General features: G+C 39.9%; 1 protein-coding gene across 1 annotated transcript in view; it reads right to left on the bottom strand.

Moving 5' to 3' along the window:
- otofa (otoferlin a) overlaps positions 1-19,850 on the bottom strand; it is a 349,247-nt gene that overhangs the window by 277,884 nt on the left and 51,513 nt on the right.

Raw genomic sequence — 19,850 nt, 5'->3', positions numbered from 1 at the left:
TCTAAGAGCCGTTTCGTTCGCGACCGACCCATAACTACTAGCTAGCAAAAAAACTAGCGCTATTAGCCTTTAGCCGTAAATGCTGCGCGCCGCGGTAATTAATTATATGCGCAAGTATCATCATTCACACGTCTATTCACAGCTCCTTTACATATCAATGCAGGTTCAGTAACAAATATACGGCCAATATAGTCACTTTACAATAGGCCAGTAGAAAACAGCCTGTTTATGTGCGGGAGCTACAGCAGCTACTAGCAAACTAATGAGAAAAAACTAGCTTAAAAGTCGACATATTTCCAACACTCACCGCTCACACAGGCTCCTCCTCACATCACAAGTCTGCTCTAATAAATGTCCTTTTAATCCAGACTCAAACCGATTGTCCGTAAAAAGAAAATAATCTCAGTGTTTGGATCTGTGTCTGCAGGTGTAAACAAACACACGTGGTGACGTGACTCTGTGGTGTGTTCAGGGACAGTACGGACACACACAGACAAATGACTCCGTAGATAAATACTGATGCGGAGACACATATTAGGACATTTATCTGACTGTAAATTGGAATAAATGAACATAATATAGAGAGTCTAAGATTTATAACGAAGTATAACATGGGAAATATCGGCCCATATCAGCAAACATATCGGCCGATAATATCGGCCAACCGATATATCGGTCGGGCTCTAGTCAGTATTACCAATATTGCTCTGTCTGAAGCTTTGTTAAACTTTAATCTGAGTTTTGTTTTAACACAATCTGACCAGAAAGAACAGATTTAACTGGAAATACAACAGGTGAGATGATCTGCGCTGTTAAAAGTCTTTCTCAAATAACATTAGTCACAAGCGAGGCAGCAATAGCCAACAGTTTTTCACTTAGTCACTCTCATGTTTTTGTTGAAAATCAAACTCCTAAACAGGACCAGGCTCCTGAAAATGTGCCGTTTGGATCCATTTTGAAGTTTTTTCTTGAGTTTTCTGATGATTTTAAAATATATTTGACAGTGTTTGTGCATGTGAGCATTCGGTCGCCATGGTAACTGATGGCAACATGTAGAACACCCCCAGATTGATGTCACTGCAAAGTATCAATAGTCCTACTGTCAAAATCTAAAAAAAATATAGACCCTTTTTTTGTTTGAAGAGTGATTTTGTTTTTTCAGTCACCACAAATTTTGTAATCGAATAGAGCAATAATTGAAGTCACAATAAAAAATTTGATTAACTGCACTGACTTACATGGAAACATTCATGCTTTTTTTTTTTTTTTTTTAATACTCATCTGATGTTTAGTAGGGCCGGGTATCATAAAGAAGTGTTCAATATGATACATACCTCGATACAAATACCACGATACGATTGATACTGTTCAGTGAAAAAGGCTAAATCATGGGTGTGATACTAAAAGTTTACTCAAGTCCACTATGTACAGGTGTACACTTGGCTATACTGTATCTGGTGATATGAAATCTGTTTAAATACTTTGACAAAGTATATTTTAAATTTTTTTTATGATTATAGTACTCAGAACATTCAGATATCAGATGCTGAATGTAGTTTTTTGTTTTCGATTTTGCACCTGACCAGGTAAACTCTCATTTTAAATGAGCTGTTATAAACCTGTAAATGAGTTGAATCACATTTAAACATCCAGAAATGAAGAGTTCAGAATCTAAAGTTTCCAGAGATACAAATATGTCTGTGTTACAATTAGGGATGGGCATTCGATGAAATTTTCTTAATTGATCATCGGAAGAATTAACGATCGATTATTGATTAGTCATTAACGTTTTTATATTAAAATGATCATCATTATTATTACTATCTGCACTACTAATCTGCATAAATAAATTCAACTTTACGACATATAAACCGTAACGACTCTAGAGCCACATCAGCCCGTTTGACATTATAATGTGTTTAATTCAGTTTTGCGCAACTTTCACACAGAAACAAAACTTAAAACCGCATCGCTAATTTGCATAAACTCAGCGAAGATAAAACTACAGCTCTTGTGTCGCTGATGCGGTCAATTTCTGTTGGATTAAAAGACATGATTCAGGTGAATACAGGTTAGTGTGACCAGATTTGCGTTTGTCAAAACCAGGACACCGTACGGGGGGAGGGAGGTGGGGACTCGTCATCGACATTGAGCGACTCTCACCTGGTAAAACTTTTTCCCACTGGACACCGAAACATATGTGCTGCTTTATACACTGTGCACATGGACTCACACTTGTCCCGAACGCAACGAAAAGCGTGGAATTTCTTGTACAAGTCATCGTTAAATACACATTTGTGCTTCGGTACGTTGCAGACTGACCGACTGTTTGTGTCTCGCTCCTTCTGATGCAGAGACACATGTACACACCTGTTTGGTCACGCTACACACAGCAACCTACATTCGGTTTATCGATTAAAATTAACGTAATCAACGAAATTCTTAATGATCAATTATCGATTAATCGATTAATCATGCCCATCCCTAGTTACAATAAGTTCATGAGTGTAAAAATCATTTATAATCCCTCGTGGAAGTTTGTTTTCTTTTATGCAGTTATGCTCTAAGGGCAGCCCCAGTAATATATGTATGGGTTGTTCCTAGTCGGCGTCCAGGGGGGAAAGAGTTAAACATGTGTGAATGAAACAAAACACAACTCCAGGTCTGTTTGTGATGAGGAAACAACATTATAACACAGACTCTTTAATGGTAGCAGTTATCACAATGGTGCTGAGGGCCATGATTGAGTGTGGACTGAAACGGCCGCTTCCTGGTCCATTTGTGTCTTGAATACGGTGTTAAACTGCTCTCTTATGTTATGAGACTTGATGGATGGATTTTAAAGGCCCCTTGACAATGAAAATGATAATAGTCTGGGAGTTGATTATTCACTGGCCTTTCTCCAGGTTGTATCGCTCCAGAGCAGATGGAAATGTTTCCCACTCTCACTACACATAAGTGATATGAATAAACATAATAATGGCTATGAATGTTGTTTGTAAATGCCTCTCACCTAATTTGCATAATAAGCCTCGTAAAACTACTTTATAAGATTATAAGATACATTAAACCTTTTTTCTAGACTTTATTGAAAGGTGCACTGTGTAACTTTTTGGTTAGGGGTCTGTCACCTGCAGTGTTGGGAGTAATGTATTATAAAAGTAATGTATTACAGTAATGCGTTGATTTTTGCTGTAACGCAGTAATGTAAGGCATTACAGGGGAAAAATTGTAATATTTTACTCGGTACAAATGTGAGTAACGCGCGTTACAATGCTTTTTTAACCTGGATTGAAGTGGTGGGTTTTTCTTCATAGAAATTCGCTAAAATCACCGTGAAATCAGCAGCGGTGAAACGCCGGAGACGCGCCCTCATAGACCTTCAGTTAACCGCGGGTGAAAGGACCGACCCAGAACTCTACGCTGTTTAGACCTGGTTTAGACCTGGGTCACTTCTGGTTTAGACCTGGCTTACAGTCGTCCCTCGCTCTAACGCGATTCACTTTTCGCGGTCTCGCTGTTTTGCTGATTTTTTTAAAATTTTTTTTGTGTGCAATTTTGAAGCCTTTTGTTTTTAGTGTATGAACACGTATTGCGTTCCTCCCGCTGTGTCCTGATCGGCTGAGGGACTCCTGTCTCCTCTACAGTACAGTACAGAATATGTTCAGCTGCCAAATTTAAATAAATGTTCAATCTCTAGCAGTGTGATTCTGCAAGTTTTCTCTCCGACAAAATCCACAACGTCGACGAAATGTTCTGCACCGACAAAGTCTCCTGCGCTCACACCCAAAAGACAGAGGACGATGCAAACCATCGCACAAAAAGTTGGACTTCTGGACACGCTGAAGGAAGGTAGAAGTTACGCGCTGTAGCAGAGTTTTGCACCGGGTCTTGTACCCGCAAATAGTTGCTGAAATCAGGACCGTGAGCCCGAGCAGCAGGGTCCATAAAGCGCGATCGGGCGACAGCCGCTCTTACCTCCGTGAGGAGCGGAGCAAAGCCGCTCCTTTCTCCTGCGGTCACCTTCGAGCCCGTCCTGACAGTGAGTCCTGTTTTAGTCCTAGTTCAGTTCTGGTTTAGTCCTGGTTCAGCTCTGGTTTAGTCCTGGTTTAGACCTTGTTTAGTCCTGGTTCAGTCCATATACGGCTCAAAAGTTCAGCTTTTTCGCAGTTATTTTGGTGAGAGTAACTTAAAGTAATGCAATAGTAATGTAATGCCTTACATTTTAAATGCAGTAATATTGTAATGTAACAAATTACTTTGAAATGACAGTAATAAGTAATAAATAACACATTACAGTTTTAAAGTAACTTGCCCAACAGTGGTCACCTGCTTGTTTTTATAGACATCAGGGTTCCCACGGTCATGGAAATCCTGGAAAAATCATGGAATTTTGTCAATTCAGTGAAAGTTTTAGTGTCTCTTTCACACAACTACAACGTTCTGTTAAGTTCTCATGAGGTTATTGTTTAAAAGAGACAACAATACAGTGGTCCCTCGTTTATCGCGGGGGTTACGTTCTAAAAATAACCCGCGATAGGTGAAATCCGCAAAGTAGTCAACTTTATATTTTACGATTATTATATCAGTTTTAAGGCTGTAAAACCTCTCACCACACACTTTATACACTTTTCTCAGACAGGACAGTCGCAACCCTTTACTTTCCTTCTTCAAACTTATTGCTGCTGTCGTCCTTTTGTTATTTTCCTCCTTCTTTATGTAACGAACTGAAGATTAATTTATTCCGTAATGGAGCCCTACAGCGCAGAGTCCTGCACGGGTCCATTTTTGGAGACCCCCAGTACAGCACTGCACCCGCCCCTTTACCCGAGATTATATCAAACTTTTGCGGCGCTTACGCCACGGACTAAACCAAGACTAAACCAGGACTAACCCAGGACTAACCTAGGACTGATTCCAGGACTGAAACAGGACTCACTTTCAGGACGGGCTCGGAGGTGACCGCAGGAGAAAGTAACTCATGGATGTAAGCACGGCTGTTGCCCGATCACGCTTTGTGGACAAACTGCTCGGGATTCTCTCTCTCAAGTCCAAGATTAGTCCTGGTTTAGTTCTGGTGTAGTCCTGGTTTAGCCGTGTGTAATTAATACCCGCCCATAATACGCAATACGTGTTCATACGCTGTAAAAAATTGCAACGCTGCAAAATTTCACACAAAAAAATCCGCGAAACAGCGAGACCATGAACGTTGAACCGCTATAGAGTGAGGGACGACTGTAAATGCACTGACAGTATTTTAAATGTTAAAAAAAACTTTATGATGATACCTGGGAGGGTGTTTGTTCTGGTTGTCATAAAGGGCTGGGAAGTCAGATTTGGAAGGAGTTTGACTGGAAGGTCAAATTAAGATTTTTTAGAACCCCGCTCAAAACTTTTATTTCAAAATGTAGTGTTAGTGATAAATGTTGGAGGAGGTGTGGACTTGTGGGCGACCAGACTCACATATTTTGGGACTGCCCCAATATAAAAGGTTTTTGGATTAATGTTAAAGATGTTCTACAAAATATATTGGCTGTGGACCTGTTGATGGACCCAAAGGTATTTCTGCTTGACATATTCCCTGACGGTCTCTCTCATGATCAGAGCTTTCTGCTGCATTTTCTTCTGTTGACTGCAAGAAAAATGATCACGATCTACTGGCTGAAACCTGAAATACCGACCGTTGAACAGTGGAGATCAAAAATCAGACAAGTTTATACAATGGAACTGTTAACGGCTCAACTACAGCTCAAGGTGGCAGCTTTTGAAAAGAAATGGAGCCCAATTACTGACTTTTTGAAATAAGACACGTATGCCTTATTCTTTATGTTTTGGTTTTAATTTTTTTAATTTGTTTTTGCAAATTTTAGTTTTTTTTTTCTCTCTTTCTTCTTCTAGAGGGGGGAGTGGGGAGAGAGAAGGGGCAAAAAAGTGAATATATAAACTGTGAGAAGGCCCGGTCTCAGGACAGTGTTGATGTGATTTGATTTGTGGCAATAAAAGTTAAAAAAAAAAACAAAACTTTAAAACCAAACCATAAGGTGAGTGGAAAGGGTTAACATTTCAGATTTAGCCCTAAAACTATGATCAGTTCTACACATGTAGGTGCCGTAAAGTCATGGAAAATTCACTTTAGGTCAAGAAAAAGTCATGGAAAAGCTTTGAAATTTTGTCGGTGAAAGTCAAAAAACATGGGAACCGTGAGACATGTTATTACTCTGGCTGGAATGTCCCGCAGTATGACATTAATCAGCTCTACTTTACATTTATTCAATCACAGGTGGTTTTACAGCCCAAAAATACTGAGAAAAACAGACATTCTGGTCGCCTCTCTACAGATCTGACCTGTAACTTGGTCTAGTTTGGTCTCCATGACGATAGAAAGGTTTAATGCCGTACTGTGAAACATTCCAGACAAAACAACGACATCTACTGATGGACGCTCCACCAGAAAAGTTACACAATGCCCCTTAAAAGCTCACAAGAGTCAAATTCGCGTAATATAGGACCTTTAATAAACCCCGGTATACGACCAAGATTACAGACAAATACCACTTATTAAACCATTATTATAAAACTAAACAAAGTGATCGCGCACGCCTTTGACAGGAGACGGGCACAGCTTTTTTCTGAACTAAATAATGCTGAACAAATATTTCCCAGCGCAGCCCCGCGTTAAGAGCAGTCTGGCCCGTTGAAGCGTGTTATTGCCTGAGCTCACCTGGAAGCTGTCTCAATGAAAAGTGCGGCTGCCATTGTCCCATGTGTTTGTTTGGTTTACTCTGCGCGAGCCGAGTACATAAAGAACAGCTGTAATTACATTAGAATACTATCTGCAAATATAGGAAATTAGACGCAATGTACCGGAAATATACAAGCCCTTATTTTCTCTCAGTCTATTTTGAATTAACTCATAATATAATGATTTTTGCATGCGGAAAAAACAAGAAAGTCTTCCAAGCAAAGAATAATGTTATGTTTAGGGCCGTGTAATTTTATGTTTGACCAGTGTTGACAAATTATGAGTAACTGTATTCAGTTACAGTTACTGTTTCAGTGAGTGGTAATTGGATTACAGTTACTTTGTTGAAATAAATGGATTACACGGCGGGATTTTCCTGTTTTCACATTTTGGGCTGAATTCCTTTTTTAATTTTTTTTTTTGGTAATTCCACTCATTGTCGGACACTAAATCAGGATTGAATCAGGACTGAACCCAGGTCTAAACCAGGACTAAAACCAGGTCTAAACTAGATCTAAACCAGGTCTAAACTAGGACTAAACCAGGACTCAAACCAGGTCTAAACCGGGTCTAAACCACGACTAAACTAGGACTAAACCAAGACTAAAACCAGGTCTAAACCACGTCTAAATCAGGGCTAAAACCAGGTCTTAATCAGGACTAAACCAGAACTAAACCAAGACTAAACCCAGGTCTAAACCAGGACTAAAACCAGGTCTAAACTAGATCTAAACCAGGTCTAAACCAGGACTAAACCAGGACTCAAACCAGGTCTAAACCGGATCTAAACCACGACTAAACTAGGACTAAACCAAGACTAAAACCAGGTCTAAACCACGTCTAAATCAGGGCTAAAACCAGGTCTAAATCAGGACTAAACCAGAACTAAACCAAGACTAAAACCAGGTCTAAATCAGGACTAAACCAGGACTAAAACCAGGTCTAAAACAGGACTAAACCAGAACTAAACCAAGACTAAAACGTGGTCTAAACCAGGACTAAACCAGGACTAAAACCAGGTCTAAATCAGGACTAAACCAGAACTAAACCAAGACTAAAACCAGGTCTAAATCAGGACTAAACCAGGACTAAAACCAGGTCTAAAACAGGACTAAACCAGAACTAAACCAAGACTAAAACGTGGTCTAAACCAGATCTAAAACAGGACTAAAACAGGCTTTAACAGGACAAAACTATGCCGCGTGGACCTCTTCCTTCTCTTCTATCAATAATATTTTTAATTTGGTTCAGTAAAGTCTGGGCTTTTTATTTTCTTTTAACAGACAAAACTTCTTATGTGAAGATTTCCTGGTCTTTGCTTCTCTACAGCAAATCAAGTAATCCAAAGTATTCAGATTACATTACTCACATTAAGTAATTTAATGGATTACGTTACAAACTACATTTTGGGGTTTGTAATCTGTAGGGGAATACATTTTAAAAGTCACCTTCCCAACACTGAGTTTGACATAGAAAACACAGTTAAGATCATCATATTTAACATTTTCGTAAAAGCGTTCACACTTGCGTTATTTTTTCATCTTAAATTTTTACTTCTTGGTTGGAAATCGTGACAACACACTTGCAAATTCTGACTGTTACCAAGCAAAACTCCTGTAATGTACCCAGAAAATAATATAATAACAAATACAAATATAAGAAAACACCTTTATTTTGTTGAATTGTGTCTTTCTTGAGAGTAAATTGAGGCTATTTTTTGGACTGAATTCCCCTAGTAGACTTTTCATATAATTTTCAACACATTTTTCAACTTTTCTTCACAAATTGCTTCTTGATCAGTGTAAAACTCTAATTTATATTTACAATTTACACTTATAATCCCACCAAATTAAGTCAAAATTTGAGAATTATAAAAATCTGTCATAATTATGCACTTTAACTTGTAAATATGCAGTAGAGGCTTTTAACAATGGAGTGCACCCAAACTTTCTACCCTGTTTACTTTGCTGTTTTAAACAAGTTTAAATGTAGTTAGACCCTGTTGTGATTTACAAACCCACATATGGAATTATTACAGGACCTGGTAGACCTGGTTAAGTCAAGGTTTAGACCTGGTTTAGTCCTGGTTTAGACCTGGTTTAGTTCTGGTTCAGTCCTGGTTCAGTCCTGGTTCAGTCCTGGTGTAGTCCTGGCAACAGGCTCGGCAGTTGCGGTGTGTATATATTGATGCTAATGACACTGGTTTGGTCTTGGTTTAGACCTAGTTCAGTCCAGGTTTAATCCTGGTTAAGACCTGGTTCAGTCCAGGTTTAATCCTGGTTTAGACCTGGTTCAGTCCTGGTGTATTCCTGGTTTAGACCTGGTTAAGTCCTGGTTTAGACCTGGTTTAGTCCTGGTTAAGTCCTGATTTAGACCTGGTACAGTCTTCATTTAATCCTGGTTTAGACCTGTTTTAGACCTAGTTAAATCCTGGTTCAGTCCTGGTTCAGTCCTGGTGTAGTCCTGGCGATCGGCTCTGCAACACGGCATAGGTTCAGTCCTGGTTTAGACCTGGTTAAGTCCTGGTTTAGTCCTAGTTTAGTCCTGGTTTAGACCTGGTTCATCCTGCTTCAGCCTTGGTGTAGTCCTGGTCCTGTCCTGGTGTAGTCATGGCGATCTAATCTGCAGTTGTATATATTTTTAATCTGACACAACATAGGTTCAGTCCTGGTTTAGTCCTGGGTAAGACTTGGACTATTGGGCTGTTGGACTAATGGGCCAGCGGGCGCGGGTCTAGAGTAAGGATGTATGCTTTTCAAAGTTTTTCTAGAGTAATACAACCAAAATAAAAATGTTTTAATTAATTAAAACATGCCTTAAGTTTAGTATATATCAACCAAAGGAAATATTGATCTATCTCTATTACACTGTGCAACTTTAAACTAAATTAATATGACAAAAATGTTCTTTCATCAATAGTAAATCAGCCAGGAGGTTATACTGGCTCCTGAGATCAATCGACAAATTCTATATCACGAAGACGACCTATATTCCACTGTGAGACTTTCAATTCCAAATCTCGTCATATAAACCCCCGCAGTGTCTCACCTTCTAATCGAAAACACATCAGACCACGAATCAAAGAGACAATATTCCACCTCCGTGAGTCTGTCCGAGATCTGCGGGCTTTGAACGGGGGCTCATGCGAGGTTTCTGTAAGTGGACTTTTCATCGGGTTTGGCCTTGATGTCAACACGAGGGGACGGCGCATTTGAAAACGGGTCGAGTAGAGGTCAGCGGGAGGAGCTGTGCGACGGGGGCGGACGGATCACAGGGAAAAAAGGTGAAAGAGTTGAACATATGAAGTGAAATCTGAATCAGAATTTATTTATCATTTCAGTATAAAAATACACGGAAACGAAACACTGCACTCACTTTGCTGTCTTTTTTGCTACTTATTTAGAATTTATTACCACCATTTATATTTTTTCTCTTTTTTATTATATTATATTGTGATGTGTGAGCTACTGTGTCCAAATAATTTCCCTTGTGGATCAATTAAGTTTGTTTAAGTCTATGTCTAAGGTCCAGGTCAACAGCAGCATAAATAATAATAGGAATAAATAGTTTAAAATTTCATATGTCTTTAAAAACAGACCCCACATGCCAAATTCTGAAGTGAACCACCTCCAATGTGTGGCTTTTTTTTTTACACTAGCTCTAAAAAAAAAAAACATCAGAAAAATGAAAGATCACATATCACTGTTTCCCAAAGACCCAAGAGAAATCAATAAATCTGGACATGTTTTTTTTGGGTCGCCTTGACACAATCTGCATGTAGGTTTGCAGTGTAAAGTTCTGACAGTTCTGAGATTTTCTATGCTCACAAAAATGAAGACAAAGCACAGAAACAGACTGCATATTAAGACATGTTTTGTATCATTTCTAATCTTTTTGTTATTATTTAATTGACTATTTTGTTCAAATGTTGCTGGTTCAATTGAACGTTGAAAAGAAAAAGAAATGGGCTGCATTTAATGTCCAAATAGGCGACTTATGGATCCTTTTACTGCTGATTCAATTTCTGTATTTTATTGTTTAAAACTTGAGTAATACTAATCGTTCAGAGAGACAAGATCACTCAGTCAGCAATAAAAAATCCTCATTAATGTTCAATAATAGTCAAATCCAACTTTATTTTGTGATTTATGAAAAAAAAAGTCTGGGAAACAATGTCCTATATTACACAAAATTGTCTCTTGTGAACTTTAAGCCAAGTTATAATGTTACTTTATCAAAATGTACCTCGAGTTGTGCTTTGTTTCATTCACGCACGTTTGAGTAACACTTTATTATCAGTCTGTCCACGTCTCCAAAATGTTATGAAGCGGTAATTTTCAAGTTAACAGCTCCTTTTACCTTTAGTTTAATAGAGATTTGCATTTCCAGGTCTGAAATCATCCACATGATTCCAGTGAAGGTGTGTGGGTTTTCAGAATGGGCCGAGCTCAGTGGCGCAAGACTCCAGATTCGCTTTTTGCCCGGTGAGGTACGTCCGACGGCTGTGGGCCGATTGACAGTGTTGGGGAGTAACAGATTACATGTACTGGAGTTATGTAATCAGAGTACAAATTATGAGTAACTGTATTCAGTTACAGTTACTGTTTCAGTGAGTGGCAATTGGATTACAGTTACTTTGTTGAAATAAATGGATTACATGGCGGTATTTTCCTGTTTTTACATTTTGGGCTAAATCCTCTTCTTTTTTTCCTTTTTTTTTTTTTCCATAATTCCACTCATTGCCGGAAACTAAACCAGGTCTAAACCAGGTGTAAACAAGGTCTAAAACCAGGTCTAAACCAGGTCTAAACCAGAACTAAACCTGGTCTAAAACCAGGTCTAAACCAGGTCTAAACCAGAACTAAACCTGGTCTAAACCAGGTCTAAACCAGGTCTAAAACCAGGTCTAAACCAGGTCTAAACCAGAACTAAACCTGGTCTAAACCAGCTCTAAACCAGGTCTAAAACCAGGTCTAAACCAGGTCTAAACCAGCTCTAAACCAGGTCTAAAACCAGGTCTAAACCAGGTCTAAACCAGAACTAAACCTGGTCTAAAACCAGGTCTAAAACAGGTCTAAACCAGAACTAAAACCAGGTCTAAACCAGAACTAAACCAGGTCTAAAACCAGGTAAAACCAGGACTAAACCAGGTCTAAACCAGAACTAAACCAGTCTAAACCAGGTCTAAAACCAGGTCTAAACCAGATCTAAACCAGGACTAAACCAGGACTAAACCAGGTCTAAACCAGGTCTAAACCAGGACTAAACCAGGTCTAAACCAGAACTAAACCAGGTCTAAACCAGGTCTAAAACAGGTCTAAAACCAGGTCTAAACCAGGACTAAACCAGGACTAAACCAGGTCTAAACCAGGTCTAAACCAGGTCTAAACCAGGACTAAACCAGGACTAAACCAGGTCTAAACCAGGTCTAAACCAAGTCTAAACCAGGACTAAACCAGAACTAAACCAGGTCTAAAACCAGGTCTAAAACCAGGACTAAACCAGGTCTAAACCAGGTCTAAACCAGAACTAAACCAGGTCTAAAACCAGGTCTAAACCAGGTCTAAACCAGGTCTAAACCAGGACTAAACCAGGTCTAAACCAGGTCTAAACCAGGTCTAAAACAGGATTTAACAGAACTAAAACCAGGTCTAAACCAGGTCTAAACCAGGTCTAAACCAGGACTAAAACAGGATTTAACAGGACTAAACCAGGACTAAACCAGGTCTAAACCAGGTCTAAACCAGGTCTAAAACAGGATTTAACAGAACTAAACCAGGACTAAACCAGGTCTAAACCAGGTCTAAAACAGGATTTAACAGGACTAAACCAGGACTAAACCAGGTCTAAACCAGGTCTAAAACCAGGTCTAAAACAGGATTTAACAGAACTAAACCAGGTCTAAACCAGGTCTAAACCAGGACTAAACCAGGTCTAAACCAGGTCTAAACCAGGTCTAAACCAGGTCTAAAACCAGGTCTAAACCAGGTCTAAACCAGGTCTAAACCAGGACTAACAGGACTAAACCAGGTCTAAACCAGGTCTAAAACAGGATTTAACAGGACTAAACCAGGTCTAAACCAGGTCTAAACCAGGACTAAAACAGGATTTAACAGGTCTAAACCAGGTCTAAACCAGGTCTAAAACAGGATTTAACAGGACTAAACCAGGTCTAAACCAGGTCTAAACCAGGTCTAAACCAAAACAGGACTAAACCAGGACTAAACCAGGTCTAAACCAGGTCTAAACCAGGTCTAAAACAGGATTTAACAGGACTAAACCAGGACTAAACCAGGTCTAAACCAGGTCTAAACCAGGTCTAAAACAGGATTTAACAGGACTAAACCAGGACTAAACCAGGTCTAAACCAGGTCTAAAACAGGATTTAACAGGACTAAACCAGGTCTAAACCAGGTCTAAACCAGGTCTAAAACAGGATTTAACAGGACTAAACCATGCTGTTGTAGAGAAGCAAAGATGATTTCCTCGTCTTTGCTTCTTTACAACAAATCAAGTAATCCAAAGTATTCAGATTACGTTACTCACTTTAAGTAATTTAATGGATTACGTTACAAACTACATGTTGGTGTGTGTAATCTGTAATCTGTAGGGGATTACATTTGAAAAGTCACCTTCCCAACACTGCTGATTGAGCATGTGCAGTAGTGCTCTTTTATCCGAGCGCGGTCATGTGTATCACGTGATCACTTTGACCAATCAGAGAGGAGCAGAGCTAAAAATTTAAAAGTGTTTTTTAAGATAACTGAAGGATTTTGAGCTGAGAAAAAGTTTATGATCTAAAAATAGGTAAAAATCGCCACAAAATCCAACATTTTTGAAAGTTGTAGGTCCCTGTCAGCCGAACACGAGCAGTTTGTGATTACATTGCCTCTATGCGAAAAATCCTTTATTGGCCTGAGAGATTTTTTTCACTGTAGTTACACGTCAACTGGAGGCACCTACAAGCAGCAATACTCTATCCAGTTATTTTAATAGATCCATGCTGAATGGAGTTTCAAAACACACTGGAGCACTTCCTGTATTACCACATGACATCATAAGGTGAAACAGATTGTTTTCTGTTTGGGAAAAGAACTCAGCCTACACATGTGTAATAGTATTCACTGCTAACACATAAAATATTTAGATCACCGTGTTACCATTTATTGTTTTGAAAATGCTGGTATATTCACTAGGGGTGTAACGATAATAGTAAAATTGCCACAATATCCTCATGGTCTCGTCACGGTATTAAACTGTGTGTCTTAAAGGTTGTATAGAGGATTTTCCAAGGAACGAGAAATCCAGCGACTGTTTGTCCTTTTTCAAATGTTGCGCATGCGTGAAACCACCCCCCCCCTCCCCTACAGCTCCTACATAGAAAACACCTCCTCCCGCCTCCTCCTTACGCCACAAACAGGTTTGTTTACAGCCGGTGCTGCACATGACTTGTAAACAACTAACTACAGTGTTGGTTAGGCAAGACGGAGAAGTGAGGAGCGGGGGGAGCGGGTGTGCGGACATTTCGTTCGCGGACGAGAAGTGAGGAGCAGGGAGAAGAGCGGAGCAGGGAGCAGGGAGAGGAGCAGGAAAGGGGTGCAGAGAAGGTTGCGCGGAGATTCAGTGCGAATGAACTAGCTACAACACGCAGCAGCATGCGGACTCTTTCTTTGCCTTGAAAATTAGACATAGAATATCACTTTCGTGTCCTGAAAAACGTTTGACTAGCTCTTGGAAATAAAGTCTGCTTCAGTCGCGCCATCGCTGGAATGAATCTTCAAGAATCACCTTAGTTTGGCTTCGCTGCTTTTCCCCTTGTCTTCTTCTTTCAGCGACCTCAAAAATGGACTTTCTTTTGCGGCGAACTGCTCCTGGATTCTTGTCTGCCATTGCAACAAACTTTGTGCAAAAACTGCGAGGAAGATATAGGTCAAAAAAAGCCGCTAAGAACTGTTGCGTTGGTGGAGTAAACAGCGTCTGTGCGTCTTGCGTCTGTGGACTGCGTGACAGACGTACGTAAACCACGTACCGGCGCGCAGGCAAGTCAGTTACACTAGAAACGTAGGGAGATTTGATTGACAGCCTGTCAGCTCACAGATAACGAGGCAGTGTCGTTATCTATTGGCAAATGTTTAGCCCCACCACGTCCAGAGTTGATGAATTTTTATTCTCTTTTTTTTGGTCATCATAATTACAAGGCTACTGCACCTCTATAATCTATCATTGACAACTTGAAACAAAAAAAAATCCTCCATACAACCTTTAAGGCAAAAATAAGAATAGCACAGTATATTACATGAACCATAATCCTTTGCGTCATCGGGCAGTGCGCTCATTGGGGACGCACCAGCGGCTTTAATGTCTGAGGGCTAGAAGCATTTTGGGTTTGATGTGACATGGAACGAGAAAGGAAAAATGATGACAGACAAACAACAGACAGTTTTCAAACACTGACAATGCACCGTGCAGTTCACCTCATGAAATACTAGCCACATGAAAAGTCACTTGATAAAACCGACACGCTGAAAATTTTCAAGAACGTGTTCAGAAAATCAAGCAAAAAGCAAAATAACTATACGTGAAGCATTTATAACAGCACAAACTCACAACAGTGCTCAAGAAATAACGAAATACAAGAATATAAAGCGAGTGATATGCATCCATTTTCCACGGTGGACGGTGTTGGGTTTAAAAGTGAGCTTTCCCACGATATCACAATAAATATCTTACCATCAGTGTTGGGAAGGTGACTTTTAAAATGTAATCCCCTACAGATTACAGATTACACACCCCAAAATGTAGTTTGTAACGTAATCCATTAAATTACTTAAAGTGAGTAACGTAATCTGATTACTTTGGATTACTTGATATTGTCATGTTTTTTTAAACGACATGAATGTAGCAACCACATCCTGAAAATTCTTGTTTGTTGTCTTCAAATTGTCTGAGCCCAAGTCTCCATGAATAAACAACTGTTTACTGTAGAGAAACAAAGACCACGAGATCTTAATATAAGAGGTTTTGTCTGTTAAAAGACAGAAACAAGATCAGCTTTTCCTTCACCAGATTAAAAAATATTATTGATAGAGAAATAATTTTTTATATGAGATCAACTTAAATTATGTCAACCTACTGTTAGGTGTCATGTTGTTTAGTCCTGGTTTAGTCCTGATTTTTAGACCTGGTTTACTCCTGATTTTAGACCTGGTTTAGACCAGGTCTTTAGTTCTGGTTTAGTCGTGGTTTAGTCCTAGTTTAAACCTGGTTTAGTCCTGGTGTTAGTTCTGGTTTAGAGGCGCACAGGAGGAAGCGCGGTTTACGCGAAAAAACACGGTCCACACGCGGCGCACGAGACGTCGGTGTCCGCGCAGTAACTACGGAAGGAGACGTGGTCCGCGCGTTCTCAGGTTGATGACGATGATGAAGGTGTTTGTGTGTGTCTGTGTGTGTTTGTGTGTGTTTGTGTGTGTTTGTGTTTGTGCGTGTTTGTGTATAGGACAGTAGTGCAGATATTTTGAGTCTATGCAGGTTGTTTTCACCAGTGCCAGTAGCTCCTGTTTCACATTTAAGTTGTAGGCGATTTTATATTTGTTTTTTTTTATATTTATCTCACATCGGGAGAAGAATTTCCAAGACACAAATGCGTTTTTACCAATGCACTGCTGCTTCCACTGTGTGACTGACACCGCCAACTTTAACATGACGTTTACATCGCTCTTATTGTGCGTGTTCTGTTTGGGTTTCCAACAATGAGTGGAATTACCAAAATAAAAAAATAAATAAATGGGATGTAGCACAAAATGTGAAAACAGGAAAATACCGCCTTGTAATCCACTTATTTCAGCAAAGTAACTGTAATCCAATTACCACTCATTGAAACAGTAACTGTAACAGAATACAGTTACTCATAATTTGTACTCTGATTATGTAACGGCGGTACATGTAATCCGTTACTCCCCAACACTGCTTACCATGAGGTTCATATTGTGACGATATCGTATTGTGAGACTTGGATATCATTACACCCCTAATATTCACTGGAAATTTAACATATTAGTAGTTTTTTTTTCTAAGTCACACCCCCTTCAGAGCGCTATCACATTTTAATCAGTGTGCATGAAAACTACTGAAACTACTGCACATCGCACTGGGTTTGTGAAGTTATAGTGTGTTGTTTTGTCTCATGTTTTTGTATATTTATAGACAATTGTTGTGTTAGAGCAAGGGCGATTTAGGCTTGGGCACAGCACTGCACAGAATCTTATGGATAAAACATGAAAAAAGGGTTTGAATAGTGCCTGGGAGAGATCACTATATTACTCAAACACGCATGAATGACATCTCCAATCTCTTTAGGCACGTTTTTGATGAGGGAACAATGTTATAACATGGCAGAAAGCTCCACAGAAAGCAAAAAAGTTAAAGCATCGCCCTGTAACCACGCACCAAATCATTAAACATAAATTAAAAACGGACCCTATAGACTAAGACTTTTAAGAGCCAAAGTTTCATATAGTCCGCATTGTTCGGTCTAAACTTCTAATCTGATTGCGGCGGTGTCAGGGGAGAGCAGAGGGGAGCTAATCAGGCTTTGTGTGGATGTTTGAAGATAGGGGCTGGAGTCGATCCCGTTATACACACGTCCATACGCTCCGGGCTACAATTCCCTCTGCGCCGCGTCAATCTTTATACAGCTAAGATAACACTCAGGATTAATTATTTATACCAACGTAGACAGGAAATCCCATTTAAAACCAGGGCTGGGGAGCAGGAGTGGTTTGGTTTTATTGCCTTTTTATTGCAGTCTCGAACCAGTGCGCTGAATTACGGCTGGAGGTTTCTTAAAGGCGAGATCTCTCGTGGGGCCGGGCCGGGTCTGATTTTGTTGTTCTTTTTCTGTGTGGAAGCTGGGGTTTTGCGATTGGCCGTCTCCGCTCCAGACAGGAAGTCCAGTTAAAAGCATCGTGATGACAGTCAACAAGGAAGTGGGCTGAGGTTGAGCCGCACAGACCAGACCGGTGTTCAGGAGTCTTGGAGAGTACAGTGAGCTAAGCTTTCCCGAAGGTTCATTTGGTTGTTATGGACTCCGTAGTCTTCCTCACTCATAATTAATTTAAACAAAAAATCTAAGAGAGAGAGAGAAGATACTTTATTGATCCCGAGGGAGATTCAAGTTTTGCTGCTGCAACATTTACACTGCACCTTTGTGTCTCAGTCAAAAGATCTCTTGACTGGTCAGGGAGGGTCAGCAAATTTGTGTTTGAGGGCAGTTTGAGGTAATCAGGCTGGCGTCACCTAGTGCCTCCGCTCAATTTCATTTCTCTCCAGCGACTAGGTCAGGAATCAAAACACACTAGACGGTTCGCAAAAACCCTAAAAGTGCAAGTTCGGGAACCAGCCAATCAGCGAAGAGCCATATATCCAGTGTTGTCAACGATTCCTGAGATCGAGGATTTAAAGCCAGAACAAAGGCTGCGTTCAGACTGCAGCCTGAAGTCCTGGTTTAGACCTGGTTCAGTCCTGTAATTAGTACGCAATACATGTTCATACGCTGTGAAAAAAGCATGCAAAATTGCAAAAAAAATCTGCGAAACAGCGAGACCGTGAAAGGTGAATCACGATATAGCGAGGGACGACTGTACTTGTATTTGACCACCGAACTGCTGCTGTGAAAATGCTGCCAGCGTTGAGAGTTCTCGTATCAAAACGATGGCGATATTTATCAGAAAATGAGATCTTTTTCCCGAATCGTTCAATCGTTCTATTCCTACTCCTGAGCTCACAGTGTGCTCAGGTGAAACGGCTTTAGGACACTGGAGAACATGTCTGGATTACACTTTCAAGGAGACGGTATCACTTAAACGTTAGATTCAAGCACTCATTAAAACAGTAAAACAAATCTGCATGATAAAAGACCGTTGTTATAGTCTTACTGAAGATGTCAGATTGGCCTCTACTTAAATCCAGACTCATTACAGTTCTGTTTTTCATTTTTCATTCCACACTCTTCTCTCTCTTTTTAATTTTATGATGTATTTCTTATTCTGTAAAGCACTCTGAATTAGTTTGTGTACGAATTGTGCTAAACAAATAAACTTTTCTTGCCTTTGTAACAGATAATGTCAACGTAACGATAACAGATGAATGCTAAGCTGCACTCTCGTAACGTTTAAAGACAGGAATGCTAAGCGACTAAATCCGTATTGAACTGATCGATAGAGGAGTGAAAGATCTCCAAAGCGTTAACAATGTACGAGTCCATTTAAGTCAAACGGCGTTGCCAGTGCTAACCGTTTTCCTATACTCGGACGCTAATGGTTCATGTCAGTTCTATTTTTGCAGGAGTCAATACCACAATGTACAACCCATTATGACCACATAGAACATTTAAAACTGTGAGTGCGTTTACATGTACATCGGTATCCCAGTTATGATCAGGTTTTATGAGTATCCCGGTTTCGTCGCGGTGCATGTAAACGCAGTATGCCGGTTTCAGTATCCCGAATAACTGTGGCATGAACAGGTATGAACAGTAGGGGTGTAAGGGTAAACAAAAATCACGATTCACTACGTACTTTGGTTTTGAGGTCACGGTTTGGGAACACAGTATGGGAACAAAATGCAAAACCATCTTCTTGTTGTTTATTTGTGTTTTTATTAAACCAACAATTTGTACGAGTAAATAAATGCAAAGTAAGTTAAATAAAATATTCTCAAACAAGCAGCAAATGTATGAAATATTATAAAAAATAAATTCCTTTAAACTGTAAACAAAACATTTCAAAAAGTAAAACGCAGCACTAACAGTTGAAGTTTGAAGCATGAAGTTTTACTCAATCTTCAGATTTTTGGCCAAAAAAAAACAACTTGTCCACATTGTCTCAGTAAGTGCAGATCTGCTGCAGCTACAACGTCTCCAGCCGATGAAAATACACTTTCGCTTGAGACAGAGGTCGCGGGTGGGAGGGGAAGCGGCGGAGATTCCGTGTTGGCAAAAGGCGAAAGTGAAGAGCGGGGCGCGACAACCGTAGTTTTACGAGGATTCGTGTGGTTCGGATTGACGGAAGTCAAGGCGGGGGGGCAATTGTTGACAAGGCGGCCGCTCTAA

This window comes from Boleophthalmus pectinirostris, unplaced genomic scaffold, assembly GCF_026225935.1.
Source record: "Boleophthalmus pectinirostris isolate CB_2022bp ecotype Guang Dong unplaced genomic scaffold, ASM2622593v1 HiC_scaffold_13, whole genome shotgun sequence".
Lineage (NCBI taxonomy): Eukaryota > Metazoa > Chordata > Actinopteri > Gobiiformes > Gobiidae > Boleophthalmus > Boleophthalmus pectinirostris.
The sequence above is the reverse complement of the archived record's forward strand: the minus strand, read 5'-3'. Positions and strand labels throughout refer to the sequence as shown.